Here is a 16,500-nt window from a genome sequence, read left to right as displayed (position 1 = left end):
ATAAAATTAACAGGGATAAATGAAAAAGAAGGAAACAACACAAATGATACCAAAAGCCTATTCACAGAAGGCATAGATGAAAATTTCACAAACATGAGAATAGAAACTGACATTAGGATTAGTGAAGCATATAGAACTCCAAATAGCCATAACCAAAATAAAACTACACCCACACATACAATAATCATCATCCCAGAAATCCAACATAAGAACAGAATATTAAAAAGCTGTTAGAAAAGACAGATCACCTATAAAGGAAAACCTATCAGAATCAAACCAGACTTCTCAACACAAACAATGAAGTCAAGAAGAGCATGGAGGGAAGTATTTCAGATCCTAAAGGAAAATGATTTTCAACCTAGACTAATGTACGCTGCAAAACTGTCCTTCAAAATGGATGGAGAAATAAGATACTTCCATGACAAAGAACAGCTGAAGAATTTCATGAACACCAAGCCAACCCTGCAAAGAATACTGAAAGATAGTGTAGATAGACATAGGAAAAAACCACTAAACAAGGTAGACAACTAAACAGATTGGAAAGATAAAGATGCAACCGAAGAAAGATAACATGTCAACAATAATCCAACTTATAACAGTTATAACCATCAATGTAAATGGTCTCAATGCACCAATTAAAAGAAACAGACTGGCAGAATGGATCAAGAAACAACATCCAACAGTATGCTGTCTGCAAGAAACCCATCTAATCCAAAAGGAAACTCACAAACTGAAAGTCAAAAGATGGAAAACAATACTTCATAAAACAGGAACCGAAAAAAAAGCAGAGGTAGCTATTCTGTTTTCAGACAATGTGAACTTCAAACAAAGAATGATCCTAACAGATAAATAAGGTCACTAAATGCTTGTTAGGGGAAACTTAAAGAGGAAGAGATAACTATATTAAATATATATGCACCAAATTCCAGAGCACCCAGCTAAACAAAGCAACTATTAATAGAAATGAAAAATCAAATTAGCAATAACACAATTATAACAGGAGACCTTAACACACTAATGACACCAAGGGACAGATCAACCAGACAGAAAATCAGCAAAGAAATAACAGAACTGAATCACACCTGTGAACAGATGGACTTGGTAGACATATACAGAGTGTTCCATTCAACATCAGAATATACATTCTTCTCAGCAGCACATGGGACATTCTCTAAAATAGACCATATACTAGCTCACAGAACATATTTAAATCAATGGAAAAGAATTGAAATTATCCCATGCATGTTATCAGATCACAGTGCCATGAAACTAGAAATTAATGATAAAAGAAACATCAAAAACTTCACAAACACATGGAAATTGAATAATACACTCTTGAGCAATCAGTGGGTCACAGATGAAATTAAAGAAGAAAGTAAACAATATGTACAAGGAAATAAAAATACAAATCCAACTTACCGGAATCTGTCGGATGCAATGAAAGCAGTCTTCAGAGGAAAATTTATTGCATTCAGTTCCCACATCAGGAAAACAGAAGAAATACAAATAAACAACCTGTTGCTACACCTCAAACATCTAAAAAAAGAAGAGCAAGTCAAGCCCAAAGCCAAAAGAAGAGAGGAAATTATAAAAATCAGTGCAAAAATTAATGCAATTGAGACTAAGAAAACAATCCAAAGAATCAATGAATCAAAGATTTGGTGCTTTAAAAGAATAAATAAAATTGATAAGCCCCTAGCCAACCTTATTAAAAAGAGGAAAGAAACAGCTCAAATTCATGTAGAGGAATGAAAAAGGCAAAATCACTACAGACTCTGTGGAAATACAGAAGATCACCAACACCTATTTCAAAAACCTCTGCTCTCATAGGTTCAATAACACAGAAGAAATGGACAGATTCCTAGAAACATATGAAGTACCAAAGCTGGGTCAAGAAGATGTAAAACTGCTAAATAACCCAATTTCTATTAATGAAATTGAAAATGTAATTAAGTCCTTACATACAAAGAAGAGCCCAGGCCCAGACAGATTCACTGCAGAATTCAACAAGAAATACAAAGAAGACTATATGCTGACACTCCTCAAATTCTTGAATGAAATCAAAATGGAAGAAATCCTCCCTAAGTCATTCCTGGAAGCAAATATTACTCTAGTACCAAAACCTGAGAAAGACCCAACTAAAAATGAGAACTACAGGCCAATCTCCCTAATGATCACGGATGCAAAAATCCTCAATAAAATATTGGCAAACAGGATGCAGCAAATCATCAAGAAGATTATACCCCACAACCAAGCCCACTTGGCATGCAGGGATGGTTCAACATACGTAAGTCAATAAATGTAATCCACCATATCAATAGAGCCAAAAGTAAGAATCACATGATCATCTCTATAGATGCAGAAAAAGCTTTTGATAAGGTCACACACTCATTCATGATAAGAAACTTACAGAAAATTGGAATAGATGGTCTTTACTTCAATATGATAAATGGCATCTATCACAAATCTACAGCCAGCATCATATTAAATGGCCCAAAACTAAAGGTCTTTATCTTAAAATCAGGCCCAAAATAAGCATGTCCATTATCACTGCTCCTATTTAACATACTACTGGAAACACTAGCCAGAACAATGAGACAAGAGAGAGAAATAAAGATAAAGAAAAGAGTAAAGATAAGAAAAGAGTAAGTTAAATTATCATTATTTAAAGATGACATGATATTCTATATAGAAGATCCTCAAAACTCCATTGAAAGACTCCTAGATATAATAAATACATTCAGCAATGTAGCTGGATACAAAATCAATACTCAAAAATCAATAGCATTTCTATACATTAACAAAAAAATTACTGAGAAAGAAATAAAACAAGCCACACTTTTCACACTAACATCTAAAAAAATGAAATACTTAGGAATTAATCTCACAAAAGTATTAAAAGATCTATACAGAGAAAATTATAATACCCTGAAAAAAGAAATTGAAGTGGAGCTCAGAAAATGGAAAGACATCCCTTGTTCATGGATAAGAAGAATAAATATCGTAAAAATGGCCATTCTCACAAAACTGTTATACAGATTCAATGCAATCCCAATGAAAATGCCATCAACATATCTCATAGATCTAGAGAAATCAATCCTAAAATTCATCTGGAATCAGAAGAGACCTGCAATAGCAAAAGCAATTCTAAGCAGCAAGGGCAAAGCAGAAGGCATCACAATCCCTGACTTGAAGTTATACTACGAAGCAAATATAATAAAATTATTATGGTACTGCAATAAAAACAGAGTCAAAGATCAATGGAATAGATTAGAAGATACAACCACAACTACAAACATACTCAACCACCTTATTTTTGATAAAGGGGCCAAACAGGTTCACTGGAAGAACGACAGTCTCTTTAATAAATGGTGTTGGAAAAACTGGCTCTCCATATGCTGAAAACTAAAACTAGACCCATGCCTATCACCATATACTAAACTAAAATCTAAATGGATCAAAGATCTGAATATTAAGACAGAAACACTAAAGCTATTGGAAGACAAATTAGGTAAAAATATTGAAGACATAGGGGTAGGTAAAGGGTTCATGAACAGGAATCAAACCACACAGGAAATACTTCCCAGAATCAATAGCTGGGATTACATCTTATTAAAAAGTTTCTGCATGTCAAAAGAAATCTCCAGCATAGTCGAAAGAAAACCCACTAACTGGGAAAAAAATCTTTGTGAATTCTCCCTCAGACAAAGGACTTCTATCTAAAACATATAAAGAATTTTTAAAAATCAGACCCCCGAAATTCAAAGATCCAATCCAAAAATGGGTATCTGAGATGAATACACAGTTCTCAGATGAAGAAATACAAATGACAAATAAATACATGAAAAAATGTCCATCATCATTACTCATTAGAGAAATGCAAATTAAAACCACACTGAGATTCCATCTCACTCCTGAAAGAATGGCCAGGATCAAGAAATCCACCAACAACAAATGCTGGAGAGGCTGTGGGGAAAAAAGAACTCTCCTGCACTGTTTGTGGGAGTGCAACCACTGTGGAGATCAGTCTGGAGATTTCTCAGAAAGCTGGGATTGGAAGTCCCATTTGTTCCAGCTATACCACTTCTAGGCATATTCCCAGAAGAACTGAAAACATCATACCACAGTGATATATGTGCACCCATGTTTATAGCAGCACAATTTGTAATAGCCATATCTTGGAAAAAACCTAAGTGTCCATCAACTGAGGAATGGATAAAAAAGCTATGGTATTTTTATACAATGGAGTACTACTCAGCTATAAAGAATGATCACATTGAGATATTTATAAATAAGTGGACACAACTTGGGACCATACTCATTAGCAAAATGAATCAAACTCACATGTATGAATACCAAATGGTGTCCCTAGTGCAAGAAATTGTAAGAGTTTATAGTAATCATGATTCCCCTTTACATTGCTCTGAAGACTTATAATGTCTGCATTCATTAGTTGGAATGGTTTTATCCTAGTTTACCTGATTTTATTATCTGTGATAGTATAAACAGTTATTTTAAAGAAAAGAAGACATTAGAATGGTCAGAGCTGATTTAGTATCATCTTACTCTGAAGCCCTACTATGCTTTTGTTTTTCTATTGCCTTTGGTTCTAACCTGTTATATCTTATTGGATATTATTATGTGATAATATAAACAAATTTTCTATGGAAAATGAGATAATATAGTAGCCATTGTTCATTCTCTGCCATTTGGTTCTGAAAGCCCTGTAATGTTTTCATTGTCTTCAATGGTTTTATGCTGTTTTGTTATGCATCATACTATCATATATGAAGCAATACTCAACTATTTCAAAGAAAGAGACACTATGGTAGTTACTGTTAATTATGGGTTGTCTTGTGGTAAAAGGCTGTGTTACTTGCATTGTTCTGATCTGTCTGCTTTGTTATGTTCTCTTTTTCTTAATCTCTTTAAAATAAAAAAATTTTAAAAAACAGAAATACTAATACAAGTAAAGCAAGATATAAGAAGATTAATAAAAGAACTACTAAGCACCTCTCAAGAAGACACAGAGAGAATAATGGAGGAACACAGAAAATGGAGGAAGACCTTCCATGAACAATATTAAAACAAATCTAGAATACATGAAACAGATCCAAAGAGATTACCAGGAAATTAAAAACTCCACTTAAAGCTGGCAAAATTGCTTGAAAGAAACTAAAGTTAGACTATCAAACATTGAAGATAGGTTTGCAGTGTGTGATTATGAAAGGAAAGATATCTGTAAAATAACAAGGAACCAGGCAGTAACAATATAAAGGCTAGAAGACGACAAGAGGATCTATACCTTAAGAATAAAAAATATGAGTGAAGAAGCAGGGGTAAACACAAAGGAAATAGAAAGGCTATTCACAGAAATAATTAAGAAAACTTTCTAAGCATAGGAAAAAGAAATGATATTCAGATATATGAGGCATACTGAACTCCAGCCACCTACAGCCAAAACAGATCTACACCAGACATAATAATCAAGATCCCAGAAACCATCAGATCAAGAAGATCTTGGAGTGAAGTATTTGAAGCCCTGAAAGAAAATAATCTCTAACCCAGATTGCTGTACCTTGAAAAACTGTCTCTCAAACTTAATGGAGAAACAAAATGCTTCCATGACAAAGAGGAACTGGGGAAGTTCGTGACCACCAATCTAACCATACAAAAAATACTGAAGGACAAAAGAGAGAGAGAGAGAGAAACACCAGGGTTTCAGAAACACTGGCAGAGAGGCCTCAATGAACAGGGCAGACAGTGGGATAAAGGAGAAAAGTAGACAACCAATGGCAGAAAAAAGTAAACAACCAATGGCATAGCAGAGATGAGGCAGAGAAGACTGGCTATAATCTCTAACACAGATGGCCTTGATACCCTAACAAAAAGAAACACAGGCAGAGTAGATCAAGAGATAGGGTCCATCCAGATGCTTTGTATATGAGATTGTCTTAGTTACTTTTAATAGTTGCTGAGCTAAAATACCTGATGCCCAAAGTTGGGAAAGGAAAGGTTTATTTCTTACAGTTTTTGGAGGTTTCAGTCCATACTCAGTTGGCTCCAAGGCAGGATGGCATGGCAGGACCACAGTTCATGGTGGCTGCAAACAGCAAGGCCAGAAACCAGCAAAGAGCAAGACACACCTTCTTCCTGCCATTACATCACATCCTGGCTCCACCCCTATGTGGGTGTAGCACTCACACCATCAGTCCAAGTGCTAGACAATGAACCAATCACAGATGCATAATGTAAACACATGAGGCCTGGGGGCCACTGACATAAACCATGACATTCCACCCCTGGCTCCCAGGACTCATGTACATCCTTTATACAAAAAACATTTAGTCTATCTCCAAGAATTGCCAAAGTCCTAAGTTTCAGCATTGCTGAACAGTCCAAGTCCCAAGTCTCCTCCAAGATCTATGACAAACTCTTAGCTGTAACCCCCTATACAAATGAAACAAGGTTAAACATTTCTAAAATGTAAAGGCACAAGATAAACATTATCATTCCAAAAGTTATAAACAGGGGAATATAAAGTATTGGAAACAAAGCAAGTCCAACATCCAGCAGGACAAACATTAAGTCCTAGAGTTCCATCTGAAGCAATCTGGTTGCAAGCTCCAAAAGGCTTGGGTGATTCTACCTCCACAGCATTTACAGGGATTTCAGCTCCTGCAGCTTTTCTCTTAAATCTTCTCTGTTCTCTTTTTGCAGCTTTCCTTGGATGATCCATGTTCTTGGCTTTTCCAAACTTCTGGAGTATCCACTGCACCTTTGGCTTCACCCTTACATCTTCATAAATTGCCCTCTCAGGGGCACACTGCTTGGCCTACCAGGCCCTTGGCAATCAAGGTGGAAACCATCTTACCCTCAGAATTTGTGCATTTTCCTTGCACCTAAAATCAGCACCATATGGATGCTGCCAAGATTTGCTACTAGCTGGAGCAGTAGCCAGGCTTTTCTCTCTCTTGGCTGTAGGGGTCAATTGCCTGGATTGTTATTCCTATGAACCTGATTGTGAAGAATATTGTCTATGTTGTCACCATTCTGGAACCTCATGTGGCCTCTGTCACCATTCTGGAGCATGGTGCTCTGCAGCTCTCTCCTCTGAGCAAATTCTTTTATCTTTCTGTTTCTCCTCAGCAATCAAAGTCTCAAGTCTGTCTTTATAATCCACAGCTTTCCTGGAGTTTTCCTTCTGGTCAAACTCACAGCATTGTAAATTATCGTGCTGGGCTCTTTGCTCTTGATTTGCAACATAAAGCTCGTTAAAAGCCCCCAACAATAGCCATGCCACAGCCTCAACATTCGGCTGCCTTGAAATTTCCTTTTCCAGATTAATCAGTCCATTGCCCTAATCTCAGTCTCAGGCAAAGTCTCTGGGCATGAGCAAAATGCAGACAAACTTTCTGCCAAACCATAACACACATCATGGGGAGTCCAACAACCAATGCAGTCCTTCTTCCCAGCAGAAACCTCCCAAACCTAGTCTTTACCATGAGGCTTTCTATCAGCCTTCTGGTCTCCTGAGATCTGACCAGAATCTCCTCTATAGAGCAGCCTAGGCTGCTCCAGCTCTATGCATCCAGGCAACATGTCCGAACTTTTCCAAACTCTGTCCACAAGCCATTTCTGAAGCCTGTCGAAAAACATGGTAAGTCATAGTGACAGCAAATGACCCCACTCCTTGGTACTAAATTCTGTCTTAGTTACTTTTTACTCATTGCTAAGACAAAATACCTGAATCCCAAAGTTGAGAAAGGAAAGGTTTATGTCTTACAGTTTTTGGAGGAGTCAGTCCATACTCAGTTGGCTCCAAGGCAAGGTGGCATGGCAGGGCCGCAGCTCATGGCGGCTGCAAACAGTAAGGCAGAAACCAGCAAGAGAGCAAGACACGCTTTCTTGTTGCCATTACATTACATCCTGGCTCCATCTCTAGGTGGGTGGAGCCCTGACACCCCCAATCCAAGTGTTAGACAATGAACCAATCACAAACTCACAATGCAAACTCATGAGGTTTGGGGGCCACAGACATAAACCATGACAGCTCTCAACAAGGAAATCATTTAATACCAGTACTGTATTGTTATAGAGTTAACAGCCAGCTCTCTACGATGACGGGAGAAGCTGGACTTGTGATATTTGCCAGTTTCTCTGTGTGGCGTATGTACTGCCACAGTGGTGATTTTAAACTATGAACATGATATAAACTACCTTATAAAATTCCTGAAAGTTTCATAGCTCCCAAGAGGGAGCTGATACTGGCCCAGCACAATCCTGCAGTCCAGATTGGACTAGTTGCTCTTCCTGCAACGGGTCCTGCTTACCTCCAGGGTTCAAATCATCTTCCCTAGCAGACACTAAACAACGGAGGATGAGCTGAGTTTAGTGTCACACTCCCACAATCCCAGCATCTGGGAGGCTGAGGCAGGAGGATCACCATGAGTTTGAGGCCAGCCTGGGATACATAGGAGGGAGAGGAAAGGAAACAGAAAGAATGAAGATGTGTTATGTACATGTATCTACTCCCCACAGTCAATGTAATCACCTTGTACTACAAACATGTACTAATCAAAAATAAATGAAAATAACCAAATGTGGTGGTGCACACCTGTTCTCCCGGCAATCATCAGGCTGAGGCAGGAGAACCTCTGTGCATTTGAGGCCAGCTTGAATTCTATAGTGAAATCTATCTCAAGCAACAACAAAAATCTGACGCAGAGGAGGGAGGGAGCCACATGGAGGCATAAGATACAATGTCCCAGGCCAGATAGGGAGGCAGACAGAGCAAGGCAGGTGAGCTCACTGTGTCTTTGTAGAACAGGAATAGAGCTAAAGAGGTCACACTGGTGAGTAGGACCTACAGGGCCCTAGGGGGGTACTATGGGTGTCTTACTCCCAGTGCAGTGGGGGGTGACATGATGGCACCTTGAGGAAAAGGCTCACTTGGGTTTCTATGTTGAGAAAGACTAAAGGGGATAAGGAGGCACCAATGGGACCAGTTAAGAGAGTGTCCCAGTAATCCTGACCAGTATCCTCTGTTCTGGGCACCGTGGATGTCTTTAATGACATACCCTGCCCATGCCTGTTTGTTTTGTTACTGTCATGTTTTATTTTTTGTTTTTTGAGACAAGGTCTCACTTTGTAGTGCAGGCTGGCCTCAATCCTCCTGCCTCAACCTTCGCAGTGCTGGAGTGTGCCATGTGCCACCACATGCAGCTGACAAAGTGTTTTTTTTTAATTTTTTACTTATAAGGAAAATAAATCTATTTAATTCATATTTTTGATGGTGAAAGTCCAGACAGCATTGCACCAGCTCTGATGAGTGCACCTTTGATTGTATCATCTTGTGGGACAGCATTACATGGTGAGAGCATGCAGGAGCAGGAGACGGCCTCCATAGACATGAAGTAGAGAGGCTGGGGAGTGGTCAGGCTACTTCTTTTTATTAAGTGTATTTATCTTTGAAGTATACACAAAGGCACTACATCTTCCCATTGGGCCTGAATTAGTGCCTGCACAGCCCTAAGCACCTTGTTCTTCTCAGCCTAGTCCTGGTCCTGCTGGTGACAGCACAGAGAGAATTTAGCAATCTTAGGAGAAACCTGGCAAACACCAGATACCATTTACATGTGTGAGCAGCCTGAGGACCACCAGTAATGGGACCAGCTGACATCATGAACAGCCCAATGTGCTGTTCCAAGCAGTACATAGATTTCTCAGTTGTGTCCCCATCAAAAAATGCCCAAAGCAGCCAGGTATGGTGGCACACACCTGTAATCCCAGTACACAGGACACTGAGGCAGGAAGATGATTGCAAGTTTGAGACCAACTTGGGCTACAAAGTGAGCTCAAGGCCAGCCTGAACTGCATAGTGAGACCCTGTCTCAAAGACAAAAAAAGCCCAAGGCAATGGGATACAGATCCAGACCAGCTGCCCTCACAGTGTAACTAGCCTGTCTTCTTACTGTCAAGTTCAAGAAAGGCCAAGAAGGCCAAGAAGGCCAAGAAGCAGCTGTCTCAGATAAAAGGAGAGCAAAGAGATGGAACCACTAAATGCTATGTGCACTTCTGGACTGGAAAAAGGTGCTAGACAGAACAATATCGGGATACTTGGAAAAAGTTGAATATGATCTGTAGATTTGATAATAGCCTTACATCAGCACTGCATTTCCTGATTCTTAGAGTTGAATTGTGCTTAGGAAACAGCATTTTCTTGTTCCTGGAAATGCACTCTGCAGTACTTGGGCGGCAAGGAGCCATGGTAAACTCCCTGTTCTCTGGATCAGCACTGTAGCTCCAGCTATCTGTGGCTACCTAAGGATCCTTTATCTGTGAAAATAATAAGCAAATGTGGAAACTGTTTGGGTGCAGACACAGGGAATTCTATGTACTATTCTGGTGACTTTTTTCTTTGTTTTTGTTTATTTGAGTCAGAGTCTTTCTGTACAGCCCACACTGGCCTTGAACTAGCAGTGGGACTCCTGCCTTGCTTGGTCTTCAGAGTGCTGGGATGACAGGTGAAAGGGTTTTGGCCCAGACAGGACACTGCAGCTGGTGAAGCCTTTAGGTGGAAAAAGGAGCTCCTATCTCCCCCACCTCTAGGAATTTACCTGTGACTCCATCTTCCCCGGCCCCTAAGAATTTACCTATTGCGCCAAACCTAGATCAATGGGCTACCCGTGCATCCCTGATGTCCCCTTGGGTTCCACCCCAAACGTGGTTTTCTCTCTTCGTGTTCTCAGAATAAAGGCCTCTATTGTTTATACTTCTCATCTTTTGGATATAATCTTATCAACAGGCATGTGTGCCACACATGGCTACTTGTAACTGTTTGGGAAATTTGAAATTATTTCCAAATAAAAATATTTTCGAAAAGGTGGATACAACTTCACAATCTAGATAATCTTTATGGCAGAAGAAATTTTATGGCTGCAAACAGCAAGGCAGAAACCAGCAAGAGAGCAAGACACACCTTCTTCCTGCCATTACATCACATCCTGGCTCCACCCCTATGTGGGTGTAGCACTGTACCATCAATCCAAGCACTAGGCAATGAACCAATCACAGATGCATAACGTAAATGCATGAGGCTTGGGGGACACAGACATAAACCAAAACAGAGATATAATCAACCTGAAAAAGGGTTTATAGACCAAAAGTCAAAGATAAAAAAATAATACTCTATGTGACAGGGAACCAGAGAGAAATAGGGGCAGCTCGTTCGGCAGATGCAGATAGGTTGGAGAGTCATGACACTTTTGTGCAGTGGAGAACTACTCAGCTAGAAGGAAGGAAAACCTTGAGGCTTTAGTAGGTAAAGGAATACGACAGCTGAAGATCAAGCTCAGGGATAAAAAGGTTCAGATCCACTTAGGTAGATAGTGGGTTGCCCCCTAATCTAAAAACTAAAGGAGTCAGTGGGACCCAAAATGTACAAAGCACCCTGAGAAAGGGAAAGCGGGAGGAATTGTCTAAAAAAGGAAGGCAGAGGACATTGTTAACAGTGTATCACGATTTAAAAGCCACATTAGTCTTATCCCTCTGTTTAGTTTGATTTTATTCTGTTCCAGTCTGTCTACTCGTACTAGATTTGAGGGCACAGACAGCTATCCCCAAAATAGGCGGATATACTAAGGTAACTATTTTTAATTTCCTATTAACCTGAAGCCCTGTATTACTTACACTGTCTTACTATGACTGATCTTATTTGAATCTGGTTTGTTAGATCGTTGTATTGTCTTGACTAATTTTATTCAAATCTATTATGTTTGATAGTATCAAGTCTGAGAGTAGAGGCCACTACTCTGAAGAAGACACGATTCACTAGGATACCCATTCTGGTTTGACTATTACCTGCTTTTGAAGTCTTATAATGTTTCCAATGTTTTTTTATTAATATGGTTATGTACTGCTATGTTCAATTATACTATGCCTGATAATATAGACAATTCTATTGAAGATAACAAGAGACATCATAGTAACCATTTTAGATCACCTGGTATTGTGGTTTTAATCTTTTGATATGCCCATCCTTTTGTTTTGAATGACCCCATTTTCTTTTCTTTCCCATTTGGTTCTATTCTTTTCAAAATAAAATTTTAAAAAAACAGGGAAAGCTCAAATAGATAACCTAAAAATAAACCCCAAGACACTCGAGAAGCAACAATAATCCAAACCGAAAATGTAATGAAGAAGGGAAATCATAAAGAACTGAATGAAGCCCAAGCAAGGTAGTGCATGCCTGTAATCTCAGCACTTGGGAGGCTGAGGCAGGAGGATCAGGGCCAGCCTGCACTACATATGGATATGTAAACTTTGCTAGAAGAACCAGCTGTAGCCAATGTGGTTGGGAGAAAACCAAGATGATGAAAACTGGGGCACTGAAATAGGAAAGACTCTGGCAGAGAGGCACCAAGACCTGTTTAATGCTAGTGATGGGCAGAGTAAATCTTGCAGCCATATACACTGGGCCAGAAGATCAGAGTGTCACATGTGTAGTCCTCCAGAGCATACTAACCTAAAAGAAAGAACAGGATGTGAGGGTGGTTTTAATGAAAGAGAAAATCTTAAATATATAGAAAGAGAAGAATCTACGGGAGAATATGATGAGCTTGGACATAAAAACAAAAACTACAAAGAGGAGGTAGTTGGTCTTGCATCTGTATTAAAAGTTGATGATAAAGAATCAGAGGGAAGGGGCTGGGGATTTAACTCAGCGGCATAAGCACCTGCCTTGCAAGCAGGCGGTCATGAGTTCGATCCCCGGTACCAATAAAAAAGAAAAAAAAAAGAATCAGAGGGAAAAGAGGATGAAGATGCAGATCCTTCTAAATATAAATTAGATGTGAATGAGGATGAAGACAATTGCTGATCTCACAAAATATGATCTGGATACGAATGACAAAGAGAGTAATAGAAAGAAATAGAAGGCATTAATCAATCCAAGTCTCAATCTTCATGACCCTCATCATGATCAAGTTCAAGGTCTGCATCCAGGTCTTATCCAAGAAGTTCTTCCAGCTTTCAGTCAAGATCTCGTTCCAGCTCAAAAACGTTCAGAATCTCAGGGGTCATGCATTTCTCTGATAACCAATGATGCTGAACATTTTTTCATATATTTGTTTGCCATTTGTATTTCGTGTGTATTCATCTCAGATGTTCATTTTTGGTTTCGATCTTTGAATTTTGGGGACCTGAATTTTTTTAATTCTTTATATGTTATGATAAAAGTCCTTTGAGGAACAGTCAGCTAAGATATTTTCCCAATTTGTGGGGTTTTTCTTCACTCTTTTGGAGATTTCTTTTGACGTGCAAAAACTTTTTAATAAGACAAGATCCCAGTTGTTGATTCTGGGAAGAATTTCCACACAGTTTGCTTTTTGTTCTTGAACTCTCTGCCTACCCCCTAGGTGGACAAGATCTCTACCTATTTTGTCTTCCAGCAGATTTAGTTTTTCTGTTTTAATATTTATATCTTTGATCCATTTTGACTTTAGTTTAGTGCACAGTGATAGACAAGGGTTTAGTTTTAGGTTTTGGTATATGGAGAGCCAGTTTTTCCAACACCATTTATTGAAGAGGCTACCTTTCTTCCAGCGGATATGTTTGGCCCCTTTTTATAAGATAAGGTGGCTTAGTGTGTTTGTAGTTGTGGTTGTATCTTCTAATCTATTCCATTGATCTCCAGGTCTGTTTTTATTCCAGTACCATGTTGATTTTATCACAGTAGCTCTGTAGTATAGTTTCAAGTCAGAGATTGTGGTGCCTCCTGCCTTGCCTTTGTGGCCCAGAATTACCTTTGCTATTCTAGGTCTCTTCTGGTTCCAGGTGAATTTTAGGAGTGATTTCTCTAGATCTGTGAGATATGCACATGGTATTTTGATTGGAATTGCATTAAATCTGTATAACAATTTTGGGAAAATGGTCATTTTCTCAATGTTTGTTCTTCCTATCCATGAACAAGGGATGTCTACCCATTTTCTGAGATCCTCTTTGATTTCTTTATTCAGAATAACACAATTTTCAAAGTACATATCTTCTAATTCCTTTGTTAGATTAATTCCTAAGTACTTCTTTTTTATGCTATAGTAAAGGGTATGGTTTCCCTTATTTCTCTCTGAGTTTGTTGTTTGTATACAGGAATGCTATTGATTTGTGAGTGTTGGCCTTGTATCCACCTACATTACTGAATTTATTTATTATACCTAGGAGTCTTTCGGTGGAGTTTTGGGGTCTTCTATGTAGAGTATCATGTCATCTGTAAATAATGATAATTTAACTTCTCCTTTCCTACCCTTATTCCCTTTATTTCTGTCTTTTGTCTAATTGCTCTGGCTAGTGTTTCCAGAACTATATTGAATAGGAGTGGTGATAGTGGACATCCTTGTCTTGTTTCTGAATTTAGGTTGAAAGTTTTCAGTTTTTGTCCATATAAAAAGATGTTGGCTATTGGTTTCTCGTATATGGCTTTTATCAGAGTGTGGTAAAGACTATCTATTCTGATTTTCCATAGGGGATTTTATCATAAATGAGTGTTGGATTTTGTTGAAAGCTTTTTCTGCATCTATTGAGATGATCATGTGATTCTTGTCTTTAGCTCTGTTGATAATGGTGTATTACATTTATTGATTTGCATATGTTGTCCCATCCATGCACTCTTGGGATGAATCCCACTTGGTCATGGTGTATAATCTTCTTCATAATTTGTTGCATTCTATTTGCCAATATCTTATTGAGAATTTTTGCATCTATGTTCATTAGGGAAATTGGTCTGTAGTTCTCTTTTATGGTTGGTTTTGGTTTTAGGGTAATACTTGCTTCCAGGAATGAGTTGGAGAGTATTGCTTCCCTTTCAATTTCATTGAAGTGTTTGAGGAATGTTGGCATTAAGTCTTCCTTGAATTTCTTGTAGAATTATGCAGGGAATCCATCAGGACCTGGGCATTTCTTTGTTGGCAGGGTTCAAATTACATTTTCATTTTCATTAAAAAAAATTGGGATATTCAGGAGTTTTACATCTTCTTGATCCAGCTTTGATAATTCATATGTTTCTAGGAATCTGTCCATTTCTTCTGTGTTGTCGAACCTATAAGAGTAAAGGGTTTTGAAGTAGGTATTGGTGAACTTCTAGATTTCCACAACCTTTTCTTTTGTTATTGCATGGATTTGAGTGTTTTCCTTCCTCTTTTTTATAAGGTTTGCTAGGGGTTTATCAATTTATTTATTCTTCCAAATAACCAACTATTTGATTCATTAATTCTTTTTACTATTTTCTTAGTTTCCATTGCATTAATATCTGCCCTGATATTTTATAAGTTTCTTAATTCATTGGGGTTTGGGTTTGAGTTGCTCTTGTTTTGTAGAAGTTTCAGGTGCAGCATTAGGTTATTTGTGTTTGTTCCATTTTTCTGATGTGGGAATTTACTACTATAAATTTCCCCCTGAGGACTGCTTTCATTGTGTCCTACAGTTTCTGGTAAGTTGCATTTGCATTTTTGTTCCATTGTAGATATTGTTTAATTTCTTCTGTAACCCACTGGTTGTTTAGGAGAGTGTAATTTAATTCCCATGTGTTTATGGGGTTCTTGGGTTTTTTTGTCATTACTTTCCAAATTTATTGTGCTATGATCAGATACTATGCATGGGATAATTTCAATTCCTTTACATTTACTTAAGCACGTTCTGTGGGCTAGTATATGGTCTATGTTAGTGAATGACCCATGTGCACTGGAGAAGAATGTATATTGTTGGTACACATCCACTAGGTCAATTTGCTCACAAGTTTGACTCTGTTCTGCTATTTCTTTGCCAATTTTTTGTGACAATGGCGTGTTAAAGTCCTTCTTTATAACTATATTATTGCTTATTTGATTTTTCATGTCTATTAAGATTTGTCTTACATAGTTGGGTGCTCCTATATTTGGTGCATATATATTTATGATTCTCATCTCTTCCTCTTCAAGGTTTCCCCTAACAGGTATAGAGTGACATTTTTTATCTCTTTGGATCATTTTTGGTTTGAAGTTCACATTGTCTGAAAACAATAGCTACCCCTACTTTTTGCTGCATTCTTGTCACATGGAGTACTGTTTTCCATCCTTTGACTTTAGCTATAAACTTTTGAGTGAAATGTGTTTCTTGTACACAGCATATCATATTTGGTTTTTTAAGAGAAGAATATATTTATTGAGAGAAAGAAAGCCTCTGTCTGGGAGATAGACAGAAGGGGTCTCAAGTGGGGTGCCATGGGTTTTGTTTCTTAATCCACTCTGCCAATCTGTTTCTTTTTATTGGTGAGTTCAGACCATTTACTTGATCCCTGTCATGTTATCTTTCTGTTGTTGATTTTCTACTTTTTCTGTTTAACTCTTTGCTCTCCTTAGTGATTTCCTTGTGCTGCTGCTCTTGGAATCACAGTTAAATTTATTTCTAGAGTATCTTTAAGTACTCTTTGTAGTGTTGCTTTGATGGTCATGAATTCTTTCAGTTGTT

General features: G+C 38.3%; 1 pseudogene; it reads left to right on the top strand.

Annotated features, from left to right (window-relative positions):
* Positions 1-8,120: 8,120 nt before the first annotated feature.
* Positions 8,121-13,105, top strand: LOC100732894 (zinc finger Ran-binding domain-containing protein 2-like; annotated as a pseudogene).
* The last annotated feature ends 3,395 nt before the right edge of the window (positions 13,106-16,500 follow it).

This window comes from Cavia porcellus, unplaced genomic scaffold (genome assembly GCF_034190915.1).
Source record: "Cavia porcellus strain 051 isolate PalLab524CR breed Dunkin Hartley unplaced genomic scaffold, mCavPor4.1 scaffold_3, whole genome shotgun sequence".
Classification (NCBI taxonomy): Eukaryota; Metazoa; Chordata; class Mammalia; order Rodentia; family Caviidae; genus Cavia; species Cavia porcellus.
This window is presented reverse-complemented; position numbering and strand designations above follow the sequence as displayed.